This window comes from Bufo gargarizans, chromosome 3, assembly GCF_014858855.1.
Source record: "Bufo gargarizans isolate SCDJY-AF-19 chromosome 3, ASM1485885v1, whole genome shotgun sequence".
NCBI classification, from domain to species: domain Eukaryota; kingdom Metazoa; phylum Chordata; class Amphibia; order Anura; family Bufonidae; genus Bufo; species Bufo gargarizans.
Window position 1 is genome coordinate 100,967,487 of NC_058082.1, and position 25,240 is coordinate 100,992,726.

The 25,240-nt window shown below is 42.9% G+C and overlaps 1 pseudogene; it reads right to left on the minus strand.

The window, feature by feature from the left end:
- Nucleotides 1–264: 264 nt before the first annotated feature.
- Nucleotides 265–24,219, minus strand: LOC122931410 (annotated as a pseudogene).
- Between the last annotated feature and the right edge of the window lie 1,021 nt (nt 24,220–25,240).

The window sequence follows — 25,240 nt, forward strand, 5'->3', positions numbered from 1 at the left end:
GACAACAAAAGCACGTGCAGACACGCCCCCCGCCGGCGCTCTAACGCCCACAGAATCCCGTTTTTGCGCCAAAAAAACCCCAATAAAAAGCACAGTAAAACCCCCATTGAACAGACCCATTGTCCTGATGAAGGGGGCAGTCCGCCCCAGAAACGCGTAGACTTTTATTAAATAAAGAACCAACTTTATTTTATTCACCTGAGTCCTGTCTTCTGCAGCAGCGCCGTTAAGGTTCTATATATATATACATATATATTTTTTTGTTCACCATCCACCACTGAGGATTTTAGCAGTTATACATGCCGCAGCTTTCCTTTACTGATTCAGCTGTGCTATATTGTGGGCTAGAATCTTTCTATCCTCAAGGAGATCATTAAGATGTCTCTGAACTTTCGACATACTTACAAGGAGGACTTCCACCTTATTAGCCACCCAACTCTAGCGGACATTCTCTCCTTGCATTTGCCTTTGCTTTGAGCATCTTTATGCCTATCCATAGTTTTCTTCCATCACTGTACAACTTCTTTCAGTCTCTTGTTTGCAGTTGCTGTCTCGTCTGTTTTCTTGCATAGTACTTTGGCCTGCTTTTGGAAATCTCTTTCCAATTCCAGCATTTTATATTGTTTCTTACAGTCTTTCTTCTTAAGCTGAATTACTTCCTTAGATTTCTGTTGTTTACAAGAACGGGGCTTTTCATCATCTTCCTTCATTTGCCTTGTGAGCTGTATTCTCCGCATTTTCATTGCTTGAATCTCTTGACTGAGGTTGGTGACAGTTTTTTTCAGTAGACTCTCTTAACTTCACAAGCTTGAATTACACATTTAACTTTTTGTTCAAGAAGACTCAGCTTGAGATCTTTCAAAGTTTTAGTCTTCACCATAAGAGACTATAAGGCCTCTCTCACGTATGTGTTAAGATCTCCAGAAGAGAACACCCTGCCGGAGCTCTTTGAGTCTGGCATAGCCGGATGTTATCGCAATGTCTGCTGACCCTATTGACTATAATGGGATCTGGCGGACATCTGGCCGCTACCTTGCAAATATGGTTTTCAGATGGTTCCATGTTGGTCAAGACAAGTATAGTCCCTCTGTGAGATGGGGAAACAGCTCTCGTTGTCTGAACATTGTGTTTGTTTAAATAAAGTCAAATGATCTGGACTAACGTTTTGCTGTTTGGCCACAAGATGCTGCTGTTTTCTAGGCACAGATGACTGCATATATATTTCCATATTCATGAGAGGTGTGGTTCTAAAGTGCTTGAAGAAGGATCTGCAGCTATCTTAGAATCGAGCTGAGAGCTGAGGAACTGCGTGTGAGCAGACAAACTGATGGATCCAGGAGAAAGAGGACCCCCTCAGTGACCACAGCTGCAGCTGAGTGAAGCTGATTGTGGTACAAGACCCAGATCCTGTCCAGGGAAAGGATAATTGTTTCCAGGAAGGCTGACAAGAGCTAAGGAACAAGCTGCTTACCCTGTGGGACCTCATGTTTGCTGGAGAGACTGGTTGTTTGGTTCAGAGACATCAGTGGATAAAGAGCAGACCCAGGTCGGTAAGATCGTGCACACATCTCACTGCAGTTTGGCGCCTAGAGACTTAGATCAGGCCTGTAGTTAGTTAGTTAGGGTCTCTGCTTTGTGTCAGGTCTAAAGTGTTGCTACTGCTATTACAAGTACTCCATTACTAAAAGGGTCATTGCACATTTGAAAGCTGATAAATACCCCCACAAACTCTATCCAGTTCAGCGTTTTGTTCAGGAGAAATAATCAGGCACGCGCTACCGGACTAGTTATGGGAGGTAGAATAATATAGAGCATGGTAAGATTGTGCACTGTTGTGTTGTACCGCAGGTCAGCCCGTACTAAGCACCCAACCAATTGTTCGTGTTTGTTTCAGGGTAATAATAGGTACGGCGAGGCAGTTTTAGTTGTGCCTGCCAGTAGGTAAATTACCACAAAATTTTTGCTGGCATCCACAAGGGGGCGCCATGCTGTGCAACACAGGGGTCTCAGCCTTTGGGCTGGGTGTATGTAAACTTTTTTTATGTTCTCAGAATTTGTGGTTGTGTTTATTATCACGTGTTAGTAAAATTCAGTTTTTGCAAAAGCTGGTGTCAGAGTTGCTTTCCTCGTTTGTGACTTCGCTGTATCCTGGGGAGCCCACCCCGGTACACAGCTTACACCTCCATGGGTCTGTAGCAGTAAAGCCTGCAGATATTGCACCTGCTGTTTATGTTTTTGAAGCTCTACAGTCCGTGATGAATACTGGTGTATTCTAGATTTTCCTGACTCTGTCTTCATATCTAAGAGTCTTTAAGGTCCCCACATGTTAGAGTCAGCAGTGTTGACAATCATGAGAGTATGACTGATACTACAGAGCGAATCTTGTAAAATACGTATTAACTTGGAATCTCTGTACGGCACAAAACCACCTTTTTTTATTCATCTCCCAAGGCACTGATAACATTAACCAGAGACAATAAACCCCAGTTAATGCTAATACCTACCTTCAATAGATCACGTTCAGCTTTGGTCTTCTGTTTTTCTGACCCAGCAAGATTGACAAGGTGCAGTTTGGAGAAAAAAAATGCTGTTTTTATCCTCTTTTTTTTTAATGCTCTATTAATATTATGACTATGGCATGTGATCCAGAAGACTGGAAATTAATATTGGAACAAGCCATAGTGCGAGAGGTATTGCTCTGCTCCAAGCAAGTCATGGTATCCACACAGTCCTTAACTCACGCTCAGTCAAGCCACAGATCCTAATCCTCTCCTTAGTATCCTCATTTATGCTAATTGGAATAGCTTTTTCTCGATGGAAATATAACAGATCAAAAATCTCTTCATTATGAATCTCCAAGTAAGAAGTTTTAAAAATAAATTCCCTGTCTGCTCTCTGTTCAATTTCCTGAAACAATGCCTTTACAACCCTTGGGATGACCACACAGTTGGTTCCTTTCTTTGGTCATGGGGGTAAGCTCCTTCCATTGAGAAGGCCTTGAATAAGAGATGGTACAGCATTGTTATATACAGTACCTCCTGCTCAGCTGATGGAACAAATACATCTACATGGAGTTTGTATCTTCTCCCAGTGTTTGTGTGAGTTTCCTCCCACACTCCAAAGACTGATAGGGAACTTAGATTGTGAGCCTCATTGGGGACAGTTGGATGCTAATGTCTGTGAAGTGCTGCAGAATATAGTAGCGCTATATAAGTGCATAAAATAAATAAATAAAATACAAATCTTATGTGAATGATTTCTCATTCCCAATGATCACCTGAGGTTCCACAGGAACAAAAGTAAGACATGTCTAACAGCCTTCACTGATCCCCTCCAGCACCAAGGGATGTCCAGTGCCTCATCATGTTTCAGGCCTTGTAGTTCAGTTGATTGTCCCACCTGCTGCTGCAGTCTTCTCAGCTCTGACCTCTCTCCCCGTGTGGTTATTCCGTCCTCTCCCTGTCTTGTTACGTATTAAAATTAGTGAAAAGTGTCCATCTGCCCACTTTGTTACCGGGTCTTATGCTAAGCACATGTTCGGGTCAGGCAGAACTCAACTGAATGTGATGTGGGGTATCACCCTCTGTATGATGACAGTGGGAAAATTTGTGGCCTGAATTCTATTAACCCTCTAAAAATCCAAGTTACTTTTTCAGATTAGTGAAAAGCGTCCATCTGCCCACTTTGATGCTGGTTCTTATGTCAACAATCTGTTCTGGCCAGGCTTTGCTCAGCTGAATATAATGCAGGTTATCACCCTCTGTATGATGGCAGTGTGAGATTAATGGCCTGTATTTAAACTGTTTAAATGAAACTCTTTTCTGTCCATTTTGATGTCCATCTTTGTGTCAGTCATTTCTGTTTTCGTGTAGATTTGAACTGATTTTACCTCAGGACAACTCAGTGCCACTTTTTTTGTTACTGGCAAAAAGTTATATTCATAATTCCTTAACAAAACTACAAATTATGTGAACAAGAAACCGATGAATAAGAAACCACGAATAAGAAACTGGTTGAATAAGAAACCATCTTCAGCTTTGTACAAAAAGAACATAATGAAGTGGTGACGGTCCTGTGATCAAGAGCAGGTGCCGGGTTAGAGCTGGCTGGCACTCAGGTGTCCCTAGGATCATGGACATGTGCAGGGCTAGTGGTGGCTGGTCCTCAGGTGTCCCTTGGATCCCATTCGGGTGCAGAGCTACTCCTGAAGTATCCCCAGGATCACTGAGGAGTGTAGGGCTAAAGCTGGCAAGAGCTCAGGTGTCCTTGGAATCATGGACCGGCTAGTGCTGACTGGTACTTAGGTGTCCCCAGGATCACAGACAGGTACAGGCCTAATGTTGGTTGGTTGTGCCCTATATTGAACACTTGTGCAGAGGCATTTTAGACTGGCCACTGACACTAAAGTTCATGGACTTATATCCATGTGTAACCATTAGTATGATGGCCACACTCCTGATCCGATAGATAAGTAATGGTTATAGTCCACTGACTAATGAGTCCCTGGTCACAAATTCTGTACAACCTGATAGGTAAACATTTACAGTGGGATGCGAAAGTTTGGGCAACCTTGTTAATCGTCATGATTTTCCTGTATAAATCGTTGGTTGTTACGATAAGAAATGTCAGTTAAATATATCATATAGGAGACACACACAGTGATATTTGAGAAGTGAAATGAAGTTTATTGGATTTACAGAAAGTGTGCTATAATTGTTTAAACAAAATTAGGCAGGTGCATAAATTTGGGCACCACAAAAAAGAAATTAAATCAATATTTAGTAGATCCTCCTTTTGCAAAAAATTACAGCCTCTAAACGCTTCCTGTAGGTTCCAATGAGAGTCTGGATTCTGGTTGAAGGTATTTTGGACCATTCCTCTCTACAAAACATCTTTAGTTCATTCAGGTTTGATGGCTTCCGAGCATGGACAGCTCTCATTAAGTCACACAACAAATTTTCAATTATATTCAGGTCTGGGGACTGAGATGGCTATTCCAGAACGTTGTACTTATTCCTCTGCATAAATTCCTTAGTGGAATTTGAGCAGTGTTTAGGGTCGTTGTCTTGTTGAAAGATCCAGCCCCGACTCAGCTTCAGCTTTGTCACTGATTCCTGGACATTGGTCTCCAGAATCTGCTGATACTGAGTGGAATCCATGCTTCCCTCAACTTTGACAAGATTACCAGTCCCTGCACTGGCCAGACAGCCCCACAGCATGATGGAACCACCACCATATTTTACTGTAGGTAGCAGGTGTTTTTCTTGGAATGCTGTGTTTCTTTTCCTCCATGCATAATGCCCCTTGTTATGGCCAAATAACTCAATTTTAGTTTCATCAGTCCACAGCACCTTATTCCAAAATGAAGCTGGCTTGTCCAAATGTGCTTTAGCCCACCTCAAGCGGCACTATTTGTGCTGTGGGCGGAGAAAAGGTTTCCTCTGCATCACTCTCGCATACAGCATCTCCTTGTGTAAAGTGTGCCGAATGGTTGAACGATGCACAGTGACTCCATCTGCAGCAAGATGATGTTGTAGGTCTTTGGTGCTGGCCTGTGGGTTGACTCTGACTGTTCTCACCATTCGTCGCTTCTGTCTATCAGAGATTTTTCTTGGTCTGCCACTTCGAGCCTTAACTTGAACTGAGCCTGTGGTCTTCCATTTCCTCAATATGTTCCCAACTGTGGAAACAGGAAGCTGAAATCTCTGAGACAGCTTTATGTATCCTTCCCCTAAACCATGATGGTGAACAATCTTTGTCTTCAGGTCATTTGAGAGTTGTTTTGAGACCCCCATGTTGCTACTCTTCAGAGAAAATTAAAAGAGGAGGGAAACTTACAATTGACCCCCTTAAATACTCTTTCTCATAATTGGATTCACCTGTGTATGTAGGTCAGGGGTCACTGAGCTTACCAAGCCAATTTGAGTTCCAATAATTAGTTCTAAAGGATTTGGAATCAATAAAATGATAACAGTGCCCAAATTTATGCACCTGCCTAATTTTGTTTAAACAATTATAGCACACTTTCTGTAAATCCAATAAAGTTCATTTCACTTCTCAAATATCACTGTGTGTGTCTCCTATATGATATATTTAACTGACATTTTTTATCGTAACAACCAACGATTTATACAGGAAAATCATGATGATTAACAAGGTTGCCCAAACTTTCGCATCCCACTGTACATAATACATAACTACAACTCTCAAGTTGAGGGATCCACCAAAAGTCCAACCATTGTGGAAAAGTGTGGGCTAGACTGAATGAATATTTGTAATTCTGAGACAAGCGTACAATATGATTATGTTCAGATCTGGCAGAATCGCTACAAATCCACAGCAGTTTACAATATGATACAAGTGGATGGGGTTTTCAAAATACTATTCATGTCACTGCGATTGGTATCACATCAAACGTAATGATCCGTACTACACAATTATCATGTAATTTATCCTGTACATTGAATTCTATAAAAAAATAAAAAATCCAAAATTGCTGCATAAAAAAAATTGGAATAAAAAGCGATTCAAAAAGTGTAATGTATCCCAAACTGATACCTATGAAAACTATAAGTCGTCCTGCAAAAATCAAGCCCTCACACAGCTCTGTAGAAAAAAAAAAAAAAGGTATGGGTCTTGGAATACAGCAATGCAAAAACATTTTCTTCTTTTTAATAAGAGGGCTTTTATTCCGCAAAAGTAGTAAAACATAAAAAAAATTATGGCCCAGATTTATCATACTTTCACTCCAGAATTCTGGAGGCAAAAAGTCGCAAAAGCCCTGTTGCTCCCTTGCACATAATTTAAGCAATTGCGCAAAATATTGTGACTTTTTGCATTTTTACACCACTCACTCCAATTTTGTAATGTGGCTGGACAAGTGGGTGTGGTTAACAATGTTAATGTGTTTCACTCCATATTTATCAATGAGACTTTTTTTTTTAAATGTTGCAAAAAAGTCACAATCTCACTCCAGGAGGAGGGTGGAGTTGGAAAACTGGAGGAGCTTCTCTAAACAACAGTGTTAGGTCTGAGGATAAGGGCTTGTTCACACGATCGTTGCCCCTCCATTGCCGTATTGTGGCCCGCATACGGCGGGTCCACAATACTCGGGCACTGGCTGTGTGTTTTCCGCATCACGGATGCGGACCCATTCACTTGAATGGGTCCGCAAATCCGGAGATGCGGTGCAGAACGGAAGCACGGAACGGAACCCTACGGAAGCAGTACGGAGTGCTTCTGTGAGTTCCGTTCCGTACCTCCGCACCGCAAAAAGATAGAACTTGCTCTATCTTTTTGCCGAACGGACGGATCGCGGACCCCATTTAAGTGAATAGGGTCGTGATCCGCATGCGGCAGCCCCACGTCCAGTGCCCCTGCATTGCTGACTGCAATTTGCGGTCCACAGCACGGGCACGGAGGGGCAACGGTCGTGTGAGCAAGACAGCATGGGCACCAGGGGCAACGGTTGTGTGAACAAGACAAATTTATCAAGTAACATGAGAAATTTGATAAATGGTGCGTAAATTACTCCAATGCATTCCTCGCACAGTGTTATTGATGCTGAAAAATTTATGTAAAAACTCAGTGGCAGCATTACTGTTTTTTCCCTTAAGCTCCCAAAAAGTAAGTTATGTGTACCTCAAAATGACACGATTAAAAGCTACAAGCTCTCCCAGAAAAAACAATCCCTTTATATGGCTGCATCGATGGAAAAATAAAAAAGTTATAGCTCTTGGAAAGCGACAATGAAAAAAATCAATTGTTCATTAAAGCCCCAAAAAGCTGGTCAGTAAGTGGTTAATAAATTCTCACTTATGTATTTGGTACAAATTACTGCCATATTCCATGACTGAGGTTCGACTGCTGGAACCCACAGATCTTTAGAATGAAGAAGCAGCATTGCTTACAGGACGCCTTCACATTGCTCCACAGCACTTCTCTTGGCTACCCGCTGTACATTACTTGAATGGAGCTCTGTCGCATTTCCCTGAACAGTAGAGGTCTGGGAGCACTGCGATGCAGGTGACAAGAACATAGTACCACACGCGGTGTCCCCTGAAAATAATGGTTCAAAGTAATGATAGTCACACACTCTGCTCCTAAATAAACTAGCGCTATGTGCCTCACACTGCGTCCTGTCTTTCATACAGCCATGGCTTTGGAACAAAGTGTCCCTCTTATTACAAACCAAAGGGTGCCCACAGTGGGATGGATGGCTGCAGGCGCAGCATATGCCATCAGCTAACGGTGTGTAAGGCGGTGGTGCGGAGGACATTCTCATACTGCAGGGGCAGCAGCGGGATCGTAAGAAGAAAAGAAATGATTTGGCTAAAGTACCATCCGCTCTTTTTTGCCCTGACATGCATTATGGTAAATATAGCCCTGGTCACAGAAGAAGGTCCCAAACTTTTCACCCTCTCCTAGTAGCAAGAGAAATTATTCACATTCTGATCTCTTCAGAGCTGAGATCTCACAGCGTTCTTTGCTAGCTTAGGGTAAATGGGGGAGATTTATCAAGCTGGTGTAAACCCACCACACCAATAGAAACTTTCATATACAGTACACAGTACACCGTTAGTATAAAATTATATTTAATTTTATTAATTCATCACAAATATCATTAAAAAAGTCAGTAGCAGCGGCATTCATATCCAATAGAATAGAACTACAAAGGGCGTGTAATAATATGAAAAATCCCTTAAATGTAAAAATGGAGCCACCAATACTATAGAACTCAACAGATTAAATAAATAATTAATCAAAGTGCCTAGTGCAAAACATATTATACACTATTCATTAGGGAATACATAATAACATAATACCGACTAGTGATGAGCGGCAGGGGCAATATTTGAATTTGCAATATTTTGCGAATAATTTGGAGAATATTTGTTATATATTCACGAATTTGAGAATTCGCTATTATTTTCTTGATTGTGAAAATCGGCAATGTAATATTTGCGTAACGCGCATGCAATATGGGTCACTTTTGCTACATTTTTCAAGCTGCTAGAAGTTTCCTGAGACTGGAGAAAATGATTGGGACGGCCGAACATTACAATAGCTTTATATGCAGATAGAGTGCTCCAATATATTCGCAATTGCGCAAATCGTCAATTAATGATGCGCTTATTTTTGCGCAGTACGTGCAACTTCACATTTTAGCAGGTCTGACTTCATATTACTGATTGGTGCACTAAGTATTGTTGTGAACTTGTGACATCACAGTACTATGTCTGTAGCATGTAAGTACAGACACCGGAACCTATCACACTACCTAACACCCTGCACTGGAACCTATCAGCCACACTATATCACTATATAACCTACACTGACTATCTCCCACTAACTATCTGTATTATATATATATAGGCTAACTAACTAACTAACTATCTAATGTAATGATACAGCAACGTACAGAGCACAGCAATGACACTGCTCTCTCTCAGAACTTTAAAAAACTGTAGAAAATAGCTGCTGGGGAGGTTCTTATATAGTAAGGGGTAGGCAGCTTTCCTATTGGTTGCCAGGGATGTTGCTAAGCTCAGACCAGGGGCGTAGCTATAGGGGAAGCAGGGGAAGCTGCAGCTTTGGGGCCCTGACCCAGAAGGGGCCCATCAAGGAGGAGGAGGACTGAATGATTTGGTCAGGGCCCCCACAACAGTATTACACAATACAATTATATATGTTGACAATATAGACTGTGTATAAAACAGCTGCCGGCCTGGTCTGAGAGAGCAATCTTTACTAGCCATAGGAATGGTGGCCGCATGAAAGGAAGGGGTCGCTAAAAAATTACTGTGAGAAGGAGCCCCATTCAAAAAATTTGTTATGAGGCCCAGTCATTTCTAGCTACGCCACTGGCTCAGACAAAGACATTGCAGCCTTCTCATTGGCCCACAAACAAGAAGCAGGGAGGGATCATGGATTCAGATGGGAAAAAAATCTAGAATATTCATGAATACGAATATAGTAACATAATAACATAGTACATAAGGCCGAAAAAAGACATTTGTCCATCCAGTTCGGCCTGTCATCCTGCAAGTTGATCCAGAGGAAGGCAAAAAATACCTGTGAGGTAGAAGCCAATTTTCCTCACTTTAGGGGAATAAAAATTCCTCCCCGACTCCAATCAGGCAATCAGAATAACTCCCCAGATCAATGATCTCTCTCTAGTAGCTATAGCCTGTAATATTATTACACTCCAGAAATACAGCCAGGCCCCTCTTGAATTCCTTTATTGTACTCACCATCACCACCTCCTCAGGCAGAGAGTTCCATAGTCTCACTGCTCTTACCGTAAAGAATCCTCTTCTATGTTTGTGTACAAACCTTCTTTCCTCCAGGCGCAGAGGATGTCCCCTCGTCACAGTCACCGTCCTGGGAATGAATAGATGATGGGATAGATCTCTGTACTGACCCCTGATATATTTATACATATTAATTAGATCTCCTCTCAGTCGTCTTTTTTCTAAAGTGAATAACCCTAATTTTGATAATCTTTCAGGGTACTGTAGTTGCCCCATTCCAGTTATTACTTTAGTTGCCCTCCTCTGGACCCTCTCCAGCTCTGCTATGTCTGCTTTGTTTACTGGAGCCCAGAACTGTACACAGTACTCCATGTGTGGTCTGACTAATGATTTGTAAAGTGGTAGGACTATGTTCTCATCACGGGCATCTATGCCCCTTTTGATGAAACCCATTATCTTATTGGCCTTGGCAGCAGCTGCCTGACACTGTTTTTTGCAGCTTAGTTTGCTGTTTATTAAAATTCCTAGATCCTTTTCCATGTCAGTGTTACCGAGTGTTTTACCATTTAATAAGTACGGGTGACTTGCATTATTCCTTCCCATGTGCATAACCTTACATTTGTCAGTGTTGAACCTCATCTGCCACTTATCTGCCCAAGCCTCCAATCTATCCAGATCACTCTGTAGTAGTATATTATCCTCTTCAGTGTTAATTACTTTACACAGTTTAGTGTCATCTGCGAAAATTGATATTTTACTATGCAAGCCTTCTACAAGATCATTAATAAATATATTGAAGAGAATAGGGCCCAATACTGACCCCTGAGGTACTCCACTAGTGACAGTGACCCAATCTGAGTATTTACCGTTAATAACCACCCTCTGTTTTCTATCATTGAGCCAGTTACTTACCCACTTACAGACGTTTTCTCCCAGTCCGAGCATTCTCATTTTATATACTAACCTTTTATGTGGTACAGTGTCAAATGCTTTGGAGAAGTCCAGATATACGACATCCATTGATTCGCCGCTGTCAAGTCTAGAACTTACCTCCTCATAGAAACTGATTAAATTTGACATGATCGATCCCTCCCGAAGCCATGCTGATATGGCGTTATTTGCTTATTTCTGTTAACATGCTCTAACATAGCATCTCTCAGAAAACCTTCAAACAGTTTACCCACAACAGATGTTAAACTTACCGGCCTATAGTTTCCAGGCTCTGTTTTTGGACCCTTTTTGAATATTGGCACCACATTTGCCATGCGCCAATCCTGTGGGACATTCCCTGTCAGTATAGAATCTGCAAATATCAGAAATAAGGGTCTGGCTATGACATTACTTAATTCCCTTAGGATACGGGGGTGTATGCCATCCGGTCCTGGCGATTTGTCTATTTTAATCTTTTTAAGTCGCTGTTGCACTTCTTCCTGGGGCAGACAGGACAATTTTAATGGGGAATTTATTTCAACATTCTGCATGTCATCTGACAGTTTATTTTCCTCAGTGAATACATTGGAGAAAAAATGATTTAACAGCTTTGCTTTCTCCTCGTCGCTCTCTGCGACTCCCCCCTCATTACTCTTTAAAGGGCCGACACCTTCAGATTTATACTTTTTAACATTTATATAATTGAAGAACATATATAGCACTATATTCTAAATATTCGCAAATTCTCAAAGTGCCGATATTCTCGATTAAAATTCACGATTCGAATGTTCGCGCCCAACACTAATACCGACCAGTGTAGCTTAGACTATGACACGCATCTCGCTTCCCCAGGGGATAGCTGACAATGTGCTCCCTGCCTTTATATACCCTACTAATTATTATTAAAATGAAATGACATCACATCCCCTTATTGATGTTATGCAAATGACCTATCCAACAAACTTTCGCTTTAAAGGTCAGGCTTTGTAAACCATCCATGCTACATTGCCACTAAAAGGACATATAACCCTTTGGCCTCATGCACACGACCGTTGTTTTGGGCCGCATCCGAGCCGCAGTTTTTGTGGCTCGGATGTGGACCCATTCACTTCAGCGGGGCTGCAAAAGATGCGGCAGCACATCCTTTGCTCCGTTCCGTAGCTGCGCAAAAAAAATATAACATGTCCTATTCTTGCCTGTTTTGCGGACAAGAATAGGCATTTCTACAATGGGCCGTCCATTCCGTTCCACAAATTGCGGAAGGCACACGGGCAGCTTCCGTTTCTTTGCAGATCTGCGGTTTGCGAACCGCAAAAAACGGAACGGTCGTGTGCACGAGGCCCTTGACTGCATATTTTTGAAGCAGATAGTATCAACCATATTGTGACTCCTGATATTGAAAGTAGGAGAACTATACTGGTATAATAACCAAGCGAGAAATCATCCACGATATAATAACCAAACAATTAATGTATCTATTTCTTTACCTACAATAATAAGTGTGGAGATTTGGATATATCTCTTATATATATAAAAATGATTTTCTGTCTGTCTGTTCTTTATGCACGACCAAACGACTAGACCGATCTTCACCAAATTTGGCACACAGGTACATCAGGTGTCCGGGAAGGTTTTGGCATTATTGCATTAGCCAATAGAAGCCAGCAAGCCTTTCACTTAAATCCAAACTGCCATTTACACGGTCACTTGTCCTTTATTAGCCAATAGAAGCTTGCAGGTCCTACTCCAGGTTGCCATAACAACTGATCACAGGTTTTAGCAGTTCGCAGGTGCTTAAATATTCAGTGACGGCAGAACTACACTGCTACATGCATGGGGGGAGGGGGCCACTATTAAACGGACGGCCACATTGGAGTTCACTGGTAAAGGGATGGGCAATGTGGAGGTCACTGTTAAAGGGGCAGGCACTGTGAAGGTCACTGTTAAAGGGGCGGTCACTGTTAAAGGGGTGGGCATTGTGAAGGTCACTGTGGAGGTCACTGTTAAAGAGGCGGACACTGTGGAGGTCACCATTAAAGGAGCGGGCACTGTGAAGGTCACTGTTAAAGGGGTGGGCACTGTGGAAGTCACTGTTAAAGGGGCGGGTACTGTGGAAGTCACTGTTAAATGGGTGGTAATGTGGAGGTCACTGTTAAAGGTGCGGCCACTGTGAAGGTCACTGTTAAAGGGGTGGTCAACGTTAAAAGGATGGGCATTGTGAAGGTAACTGTTAAAGGGGAGGTCAATGTTAGAGGGGCGGGCACTGTGGGGGTCACTGTTAAAGGGGTGGGCGCTGTGAAAGGGACGGGCACTGTGGAGGTCACTGGTAAAGGGGCGGGCACTGTGGAGGTCACTGTTAAACGGGATGGCACTGTGGAGGTCACTGTTAAAAGGGCGGGCACTGTGGAGGTCTCTGTTAAAGGGGCGGGCACTGTGGAAGTCACTGTTAAAGGGGTGGGCACTGTTAAAAGGACAGGCACTGTGGAGGTCACTATTAAAGGGGCGGACACTGTGGATGTCACTATTAAAGAGGCGGTCACTGTTAAAGGGGCCGGCACTGTGCAAGTCACTGTTAAAGGGGCAGGCATTGTGCAGGTCATTGTTAAAGATGCGGTCACTGTTAATAGGGTGGGCACTGTAGAGATCACTGTTAAAGGAGCAGGCACTGTGGAGGTCAATGTTAAAGGGGTGGGTACTATAGAGGTCACTGTTATGGGGGATACTGTTGATATCTTTTTACGACACACGGAAACATGAAATGAAATAGATTAAATATACCCGTGCGAAGCCGGGTCCTTCTGCTAGTATATTTATAAGTAGAACTATATGGGATTTTAATGATTACTGTATATACTCGAGTATAAGACGAGTTTTTGGGCACATATTTTTGTGCTCAAAAAGCCCCCTCGTCTTATACTCGAGTCTATCTTACTTTGTCTTTGCTCCGGTAATAGCAGGCAGTGCGGGGGGGCGGCGCTCACTCACTGACGTCAGGCGCCTGCGCCGCCTAGTGGGAGCAGGCGCGTGACGTCAGTGAGTAAGCGCCGCTCCCCGCACTGCCTGCTATTACCGGAGCAACAATAAAGTAAGATATCCAAAGAATACTGATAAATAAAGAATAAAGAATACTGATAAATACTACTTTATAAATATACTGCTGTGAGCGTCGGGGAGGGGGATCTGTGGATGGCACTGTAGGGGGATCTGTGGATGGCAGTGCCATCCACAGATCCCCCTACAGTGCCATCCACAGATCCCCCCTCCCCTAAACAGTGCCATCCTTGCACTGTTTAGGGGAGGGGGGATCTGTGGATGGCACTGTTTAGGGGGGATCTGTGGATGGCACTGTTTAGGGGGGAGATCTGTGGATGGCTCCCTGTATTTAATGCAGAGTGTGTGTGTATATAATGCACACACTCTGCATTAAATACAGGGAGTCAGAGTCAGACTCCCATCAATCTGAGTCACCCTCTTGCAGATGTGTGTATATAATGTAGAGTGTGTGCATTATATACACATACACTCTGCATTATAGCTGCATTTCCCACCCTAGTCTTATACTCGAGTCACTAATTTTTCCCATTTTTTTGGGTAAAATTAGGGGCCTCGGCTTATACTCGGGTCGGCTTATACTCGAGTATATACGGTATATAATTTTTATTTTCATTTTAATTAGTATTGTGTCTATATTTTTTTTTTTCTAAATTCTTTTACATGTGTGATCGTAATATAAATAAATACATACAGAGCCGGATAGAGAGTGCCAGCCTATATATTTCATAGGTACAAATCTGTTGGACTTTTATATATTTTTTATATAGATTGTATCTATATATAAACTGTAACATGGTGCTCAATGATGATTTTTTTTTTTTTTTTTTACTGACCTAACATTTTGAATCAATAGGCATTTCTGAATGTGTTCTCTGCAATCCAGAGCTATGTAGTAATGATGGAAGTGATATTAGTAATGTTGCCTATATTGTGTACATGAAAGATAATGATATGGATTTATGATCCCTGGTCACATTTATGAGTCCAGTAGGAAGCAATACGAAGGATCCTGCATTTTGCTGTGCACCTGTTTGTGGACATTTAATCCATAGTCATTATGAAATGTCATTAATATCCATGAGAGGCCTAAATGAATAAATGTGTTGATAGAGTAGCTGTGTCATTTGGAAAATGAGTGCAGGGATGATAATGTGATCCACCTTCTCTCTCATGTAGCTGGGGCCCCATGACAGCTTCAAAAGCAATCCTTTAATTTCCAGGAGTTTGGGGCTGAAAATGTTAAACAAGTATAAGGACAGGTGATTGCCAAACTCCTATTTTCTACCATCTGCCATTTAATTCCTTTCCATTTAATTTCTGTAAGACCAGTGTACGGGGCAGCAGTTCAACTACAAGGATAGAAAAAAAGTGAATTAATATTGGCAGTGGAACCAGATGTTTGATAGTATCATGTCTTAGATGGATGTTACCAGACTGCTTGAATTTGTGGTGATATTTATGTCTGACAGCAACAGGGCCAGACTGGGAATGAAATTCAGCCCTGTATTTTAAAACAGACATGCCTAATTACTGTGTGGTGAATGTGAAATATGTTTGTGTGCCCCCCCTCCCCACATATCCATATTTGGATAGGGATTACATTCAGTACTAACAAATATACAGGATTATACAGTACTAAATACATATTGCATCCAGTGACGTCTCCTATAATGTAGAACAGGGATGTCAAACTCGTGGCCCTCCAGCTGTTGCAAAACTACAACTCCCATCATGCCTGGGCATACTACAGCTATCAGGGAATGATGGGACTTGTAGTTTTGCAACATCTGGAGGGCCATGAGTTTGACATCCATGATGTAGAAGTTCTCTTTCCTCATCTTCTCCATTGGGAGCAGACCACCTTGATGACAACTTTCAGCACATCTTGTCTCTGCAGAGCTTGCCACACAGACATCTTGGATTCCTCTGCTTTCCATCATCCCCTCTCCTGGTGCCCCAATAATGATATTCTGCTGCAACCCCAAATACTGTGCCCGCTGTGCTCCCCAATGTGCCCAAATACTATGCTGAAGAAATAACAGTAGAATACTGTCCCTCACATACTAATAGTGCTCTTACAAGTCCCACCAATATAAATTCTCACCCAGGGTGCCCTTATTATTAACAGGCCCCCTACACTGATAATATAATAGTAATTCTCTCCCAGGATGTCCTTATTACTAACAGGCCTCCTACAGTGATAATGCTACCCTGGAGTGCCCCCTTCAGTGGTAATGGCCTACAAATCTTTATCAATAATAAAAATGATAGCCCCCACAGTACCACCAGTAGTAAACATGCCCCATAGTGTCCTCAGTTTCAGTCTTATGGAAAATGGTCTACATGGCTGGTCCATCCTGGTTTGTGCCAAGCGCAGTGCAGGGGCTCTTCAGGGGACTGTGTTGGCACTGTTTCTGTTCAACATCTACACCTCAGACATCATGTCACGGAAGGTGTACAGGAAACAAGGAAACACAAAATGAATAAACGACTGACTGGATCCAAAACTAAGGAACAAAAAGGGAGACCCCTGCATCAGACCTGGCTCTCTCCCTGACTGCTCAGCCTATGCGAAAATCCCAATGGTAGATGATCGCATATCCTCGTACCTCGACTGTATAACACCTGAACACCCTATAATAGTGAGGGGACACGACCACCGGCTCCCTACACTAGATACGGAGGGAGTCAGGGTCACCTGGGATCCAGCAAACAGAAAAACACAAATGAATGCACAACACTTATCTTGTAGAAGACTGAGAAGTAGGATCAGCATGCACACAGACTCCAGGAAGTAATATAAACCGCAAACTGATGCACTATGGGGAGGAAAATAAAGGGATGCAATCAGTACAACTACATGACAGCTGAGAGAGGCTAACGAGATGAGGAACTGAAAGCAAAACAAAGGAAGCTCAAGGAGGAGGTTCTGAAAGGCATCTGTCAGCGCTTCTCAGATGTCTGGTGGTGACAGTACCCCTCCTTCTACGAGTGGACTCCGGACACTCAGAGCCCACCTTCTCAGGATGGGACCTATGGAAAGCCCTGATGAGACGAGTGGCCTTAATGTCCGTCACTGGGACCCACATCCTCTCCTCAGGACCATAACCCTCCCAATGAACGAGGTACTGGAGAGAACCGCGGACAACACGAGAATCCACAATCCTAGAGATCTGAAATTCAAGATTACCATCAACCATAATCGGAGAAGGAGGCAAAGACGAGGGTACAATGGGTTGGACATAAGGTTTTAATAAGGACTTATGAAAAACATTATGGATCTTCCAAGTCTGAGGAAGATCAAGACGGTAGGCAACAGGATTGATGACAGACAAGATTTTGTAAGGCCCAATAAACTTAGGACCCGACTTCCAGGAGGGAACCTTCAATTTGATATTCTTAGTAGACAACCACACCAGATCACCAACATTCAGGTCCGGACCAGGCACACGTCTCTTATCCGCCACACGCTTATATCTCTCACTCATGCTCTTTAGATTATCCTGAATCTTTTGCCAAATAGATGACAAAGACGAGGAGAATCTGTCCTCATCAGGTAAACCAGAAGACCCCTCTCCCGAGAATGTCCCAAACTGCGGATGAAACCCATATGCACCAAAAAATGGTGACTTATCAGAGGACTCCTGACGACGGTTATTTAAAGCAAACTCAGCAAGGGACAAAAAGAACACCAATCCTCCTGATGCTCAGCCACAAAACAGCGCAGATATGTCTCCAGATTCTGATTGACGCGCTCTGTCTGGCCATTTGACTGCGGGTGGAAAGCAGAAGAGAATGACAACCGAACCCCCAAGCAAGAACAGAAAGCCTTCCAGAATCTGGAAACAAACTGCGTGCCCCTATCAAAGATTATGTCTGAAGAAATACCATGCAATTTGACAATGTGATCAATAAATGCCTGCGCCAGCGTCTTAGCATTGGGCAAGCCAGGAAAAGGGATAAAATGCACCATTTTGCTAAAACGGTCCACCACCACCAGAATCACAGTCTTCCCCGAGGAACGAGGCAGGTCCGTTATGAAGTCCATGGACAGATGTGTCCAAGGACGGGAAGGAATGGGTAAGGGAAGGAGAGGACCTGATGGCCGTGAATGAGGGACCTTGGCACGAGCGCAGGTCTCGCAGGCTGCCACAAAACCCTCAACCGACTTACGAAGCGCCGGCCACCAGAATCTCCGAGCGATGAGATCCACTGTGGCTCTTGCCCCCGGGTGCCCAGCAAGGACCGTATCCTGGTGTTCCTTAAAAATCTTGTGTCTTAAAGCGAGAGGCACAAACAACCTCCCAGGAGGACAAAGATCAGGAGCCTCTGACTGGGCTGCCTGCACCTCTGCCTCCAATTCAGGATAAAGAGCAGAGACCACCACACCTTCAGCCAAAATGGGACCCGGGTCTTCAAAATTCCCACCTCCCGGAAAACAACGTGACAGGGCATCTGCCTTCACATTCTTAACCCCAGGGCGGAACGTGATAACACCTTGAAAAGAACAAAGACCATCTGGCCTGTCTCGGGTTCAGACGCTTGGCTGACTCCAAGTAGGCAAGATTTTTATGGTCAGTAAACACGGTAATAGGGTGTCTGGCTCCCTCTAGCCAATGGCGCCATTCCTCAAAAGCCAACTTGATGGCCAACAACTCCCTATCTCCCACATCGTAATTTCTCTCTGCGGAGGAGAGTTTCTTCGAGAAAAAGGCACACGGTCGCCATTTGGCAGGAGAGGAACCCTGAGACAAGACCGCACCCACACCCACCTCAGAAGCATCAACCTCAACTATGAAGGGTAGAGAAATATCAGGTTGTACCAAGATGGGAGCAGAAGCAAAACTCTCCTTGATATTAGAAAAGGCCTTACGCGCCTCTACCGACCAGGAAGAAAAATCTACCCCCTTTCTAGTCATATCAGTGAGTGGTTTAACAACAGAGGAATAATTCAAAATAAACTTCCTGTAATAATTTGCAAAGCCCAAAAAACGCATCGGCGCCTTCTGATTCTCAGGAAGCTCCCACTCAAGCACAGAGCGGACCTTCTCGGGGTCCATTCGAAAACCAGAAGCGGAGAGAAGAAACCCCAGAAATTGAATTTCTGGAACCGCAAACACACATTTTTCCAGTTTTGCGTATAATTTATTCTCCCGCAGGATGAGCAAGACCTGACATAAGTGTTCCTTATGAGTTTTGAAATCAGGAGAAAAAATCAAAATGTCATCCAAATACACTAATGCAAATTTCCCCAATAAATGATAAAAAAATGCTGTTCACAAAATGCTGAAAAACGGCTGGAGCATTCATCAAACCAAAAGGCATAACCAAATTCTCAAAATGGCCCTCAGGGGTATTGAAGGCCGTCTTCCATTCGTCTCCTTCTCTGACCCTGACCAGGTTGTATGCCCCTCTTAGATCTAATTTGGAAATAACTTTAGCCCCAACAATCTGGTTAAACAGGTCCGGGATCAGAGGAAGCGGATAGGGGTCACGAATTGTGATACTGTTCAGCTCCCTGAAATCCAGACAAGGTCTTAAAGAACCATCTTTTTTCTTAACAAAGAAAAAACCAGCAGCAACAGGTGACTTCGAAGGTCGTATGTGTCCTTTTCTCAGACTCTCAGAGATATAAGCGTGCATAGCGACCCTTTCAGGTTGGGAGAGATTGTATAAACGAGATTTAGGCAGCTTAGCGCCTGGGATGAGATTAATAGGGCAATCGTACTCCCTGTGTGGGGGCAAATCCTGAACTCCACTCTCAGAGAAGACATCCGAAAACTCAGAGAGAAAAGATGGTACAGTCTTAGTAGAAACCTCAGAAACAGATGTCGTGAGGCAATTCTCTCTGCAAAAGTCACTCCAACCATTTATTTGCCTTGCTTGCCAATCAATGGTGGGGTTATGTTTAGTGATCCAGGGTAGCCCCAACACTAGAGGAGTAGGCAATCCGCTAAGGACGAAACATGACACATCCTCAACATGAGCATCACTCACAATTAAACGGATATTGTGAAATATGCCCTTTAATGATTTCTGAGAAAGTGGAGCGGAATCAATAGCAAAAACAGGAATATCCTTTCCCAAAGTGCATACCTGGAAACCATGAGTTATCGCAAATTGATTATCAATGAGATTGACAGCTGCTCCATTATCTACAAAAATCTCACAAAAAATGTTCTTGCTCTCTAGCGCCACCCTGGCAGGCAGGACAAAACGGGAACTACAAGCAAACGGAAAACCTTCAATTTCCGCCTCAACCCTGCCAATGTTAACAGATGGAACAATTTTTATGGATTTTTTCCTTTTTGTTTCTTCATTACTCCCAAAAAACTGCCTGAATCTCCTAGAGGGACAAACATTTGCCAAATGAGTTATACCTCCACAACAAAAACAAACCTTCCCTTGCGGACTGAATCTTCTATTGTCAGAGGCAATCAACTCCAGCTGCATGGGCTCCTGCTCAGAAGGGGTTGACAGCGACTGAGACCCCTGCGCACTGAATGAGACCGCTGCACTGTCCTGGGATTGAGTATGACAGGAAAGAGTGATCTCTCCTCTCTCTCTAAGACGCCTGTCAATACGAACGGCCCGAGACATGGCAGAGTCCAAGGAGGTAGGCCTCTCATGAAAGGCAAATGCATCTTTCAATCCCTCTGAAAGACCATGGCAAAATTGACTTCGGAGTGCAGGATCATTCCAACCAGTATCAGCTGCCCATCTCCGAAATTCTGAGCAGTATATCTCTGCGGATTGTTTACCCTGGCATAACAGACGTAGTCTAGACTCAGCCAAAGCAATACGATCCGGATCATCATATATCTGACCCTGGGCTAAAAAGAATTCATCCACTGAACGGAGGGGCCGTGCCCCCACCGGCAGCGAAAAGACCCAGGACTGAGCGTTATCCCTGAGCAGCGATATAATGATCCCCACCCTCCGTTCCTCATCACCAGAGGAATGGGGAAGAAGGCGAAAATGGAGTTTGCAAGCCTCTCCAAAACGCACAAAATTCTCACTACCCCCAGAGAACGTATCCGGGAGCGAGATCTTAGGCTCAGAACAAACTCCGTGAATGCAAGCTGAACCGGTCACTTGAAACTGAGAAAGAGTCTTACGGAGATCTGCTTCCTTCAATGAAAGACCCTGGAAGCGTTCAGTCAAAAGTGAAACCGGATCCATGCTTGAGACGGTTTTGGCGGTTTATAATGTCACGGAAGGTGTACAGGAAACAAGGAAACACAAAATGAATAAACGACTGACTGGATCCAAAACTAAGGAACAAAAAGGGAGACCCCTGCATCAGACCTGGCTCTCTCCCTGACTGCTCAGCCTATGCGAAAATCCCAATAGTAGATGAGCGCATATCCTCATACCTCGACTGTATAACACCTGAACACCCTATAATAGTGAGGGGACACGACCACCGGCTCCCTACACTAGATACGGAGGGAGTCAGGGTCACCTGGGATCCAGCAAACAGAAAAACACAAATGAATGCACAACACTTATCTTGTAGAAGACTGAGAAGTAGGATCAGCATGCACACACACTCCAGGAAGTAATATAAACCGCAAACTGATGCACTATGGGGAGGAATTTAAAGGGATGCAATCAGTACAACTACATGACAGCTGAGAGAGGCTAACGAGATGAGGAACTGAAAGCAAAACAAAGGAAGCTCAAGGAGGAGGTTCTGAAAGGCATCTGTCAGAGCTTCTCAGATGTCTGGTGGTGACACATCACTTCCCATGCCCCTCGGCACTATTCAACTTTATCACCGTTCTGAGAAAGGTGATACAATTGTGTGGCAGCTACTACATTCGGGAACCTGTACAAAACATCTGGGGCTTGGATGTATTGGCCTAGCAATGCCCCAGCAGGCAGCCCACTCTGGCACCAGTCCATCTGAAAATTTGCCAGAATTGCTAGATAGACAGTTAAGCCCTGGACAGTAAGATCATGGTCTGCTATAAGAATATGCACTACTGTGAATATAGCCTTACAGATTCTGGTGATGGCACAGTTTGTTAGCAATACATGCAAACATTTAGTTTTACCACATCCTAAAGCTGTTCTGTTCAGGTCTAATATCTGCAGGCCACTGAGCTACGTAGAACCAGCATGAAATATTATATGCTTGCTGCAGGGAGTAGTCATTAGAAAATAGATAGACTGCTGACATAAAAGAATATCTATGGGGCAGCAGAGATTTGTTAGATTATAGTTGTGTTTTTCTAGCCCTCATCTGGTCATGTTTTGAAGAACTTACCTACCATAGCATCAGTTCAATGCTTTCCTGTAGCCCATCCAATTCAAGACTGATGTGTGGTCAGTTCAGAGATACGTTGAGAGACTCTAACTTGTCTGGCACCAATGATGATTTGTGGAGCAGAAATCTAAAGTAAGTGAATTTAAACATGTATAGGATAAACACATGTATATCCTAAGATAAATGTTACTACTCCCATTTCTTCTAACACCACTTCCCTCCTCTCTTTGCTGTGTGTAGTTCTTCTAATTGTTATCAGCTTCTGCTATAAATGGTGCTCTGCCCTCTCACTCCTTACCAGAGCTTAGGTTCCTAGTTCAGTGAAGGTGTGCTTTTCTGTCTGTCTGCCATGTACCCAGTTTCTGCCAGTTTACCGACTCTAATACTCTGGGGGAATTATTTGACCCTGCTTCTGTTGTCTGTATGGTATAAAAAACTGATAGAGGGAGTTGAGTAACAAATGGCTAGAAAGGGTTTATGCGTAGCTCATAACCATGTCGACACATAGTTCTACACAACAGCTGAGGACAAAAAAAGAGGGTTTTAAATCATTTCATTGTTTTTTCTTTGTTTTAGATGTACTGGGGAATAAAAACATGATTATAAAGTGTGCTTAGCCTTTATTCCCTGAAACAGGAAATGTCTGAGAATCTACAAATCATTTATTTAAAGGTCACACACAGTGTAAAAGAATAAGGGCTACAGTATAGATCACCTTAACAGGAGGATTACCTTTCTGTAATTATAAAGCAGTCTTTGATGGAGGTTCCATTGTTGATCAGAGATTCAGCCCTGAAAATGAAAACCTAAATTGAAAAGTGCTCTTTAACCTGTAGCTAAGGCCAGTGATAATCGTACACTGGTTTCTTGTGATGCCATCAGTTCTGATCTGTAATTTATGGGGAGAGTTTATCATGGGGTAATATTAGAGGTTAGTTTTGTTTGGTGGAGTCTATGTTGGTGTACCTTGCACCAAAATGTATTAAATTTAGTTTATCTTAAAACCTAACACTTTTGTCTAGAAATGCTACTTCGGTTTCTTTTTTTTACACCCCCCTACCCAAACATGCATAGCCACAGACTGGTCAGGGTACCCATGCTTCCCCCTGTCCACTGTCAGAAGGGCCTGCAATGGGCACTTGAACATCAGAACTGCATCATGGAGCAAAAGAAGAATGTTCCCTGGTCTGATGATTCACATTTTGTTTCACATCATCTGGACAACCTGTTCATGTGCATCATTAACCTGTGGAAGAGATGATACTATGATGCACTATTGGAAGAAGGCAAGCTGGAGAAGCAGTGTGATAGTCTAGGCAATGTTCTGCTGAGAGACATTTGATCCTAGCATTCAAGTGGATGTTTCTTTGACACTTACCACCTACCTAAACATTTTACAGACCAAGTATATGCCACTTCATGGCAATGATACTTCCGAATGACAGTGACTTTTTTCAGCAGGATGATGTGCCCTACTACGCTTCAAAAATGATTTAAGAATCATTTCTGGAACATGACAAAGAGTTCAAGGTGTTAACGGTCCTCCAAATTCCCCAGACCTCTAATCAATCAAATGTCTGTGGGATGTGCTGAAAAATGAAGTTGAATTCGTGGAGGCCCCACCTCACAATTTACAGAACTTAAAGGATCTTCTGCTATTGACTGGTGACAAATACCACAGCCCACTTTCAGAGCTCTTGTGGCATTCATGCAACCATAGGTCAGAACTGTTTGGCCGAATGTAACTGATCAGAGTATATCTCAGCAAGGAATTAAGCAATATTGGGGCATCTGTAATCTTATTTCTTTCATTTCAATATTGCAAATATTGCATAGAATAAGTCCTTTGCTGTAGGAAAAATTTTAACTATAATAGGATCAAATAAAACATATCAAACAGAACATATCATTAGATAAAAATGTTGACAATTCATTTTTTGTTACAAGATGATCACAGAGTATGCTACTGCCAGGACTCCTAATGATCAGTCGTAATCTGGAAGGAAATCTGGAAGCAAATGCTGCAGCGCCACCTCAGGGCAAATTAAACATTGCACAGCTTCTATTAAAATTAATAGACTGTCCATCTGATACACAAACATTCTGGGTTCCTTCTGGCTCATAGATGGATTTCCGGTAAAAAAAAAAAAGCAACCAATCATCGCAAAACTTTCATTTTGTATTCTACTCTTGAAAAATTAAAGCTTTGCTGTGATTCGTTGCTATGGGCAAAATAGACAGTCTTTCTTTTAGACAGTTTTATAAACCTTCCCCAGATTGTTCACTGCCATGGTTTTCCTGTGCTAACCTACTAGTTTATAAAGCGCTAATGCACACCAATGTAATTGCTCTCCTGCCAATATCTGTTCATCACATGCCTTCGAACTGCCCTTCCCCCACTTTCCTGCACTTAATCAATAAGGACAAGTTAGCTAAAAGATATTTGCTGATCTGTATTCCCTCATATTGAGCAGGTTAGTTTTCTGACTTCATTTACACGTCTGCTGCCTGTCTTGAACTTTCGCTTGTCTACTGTACTGCCTGAACTCTACCAGAAAGGTAAAAATATAGAGGCAAAAATAATAAAATGAAAATTTAGCTTTAACGGTAATGCAGATAAAACTTACACCAAGTGTCAAAAAAATGTAACACTAAAAATGAGGCAGCACTGATCAGTGACATACAGTGATACCTCGGTTCACGAACGCTTCTGTTCACGAACAACTCGGTT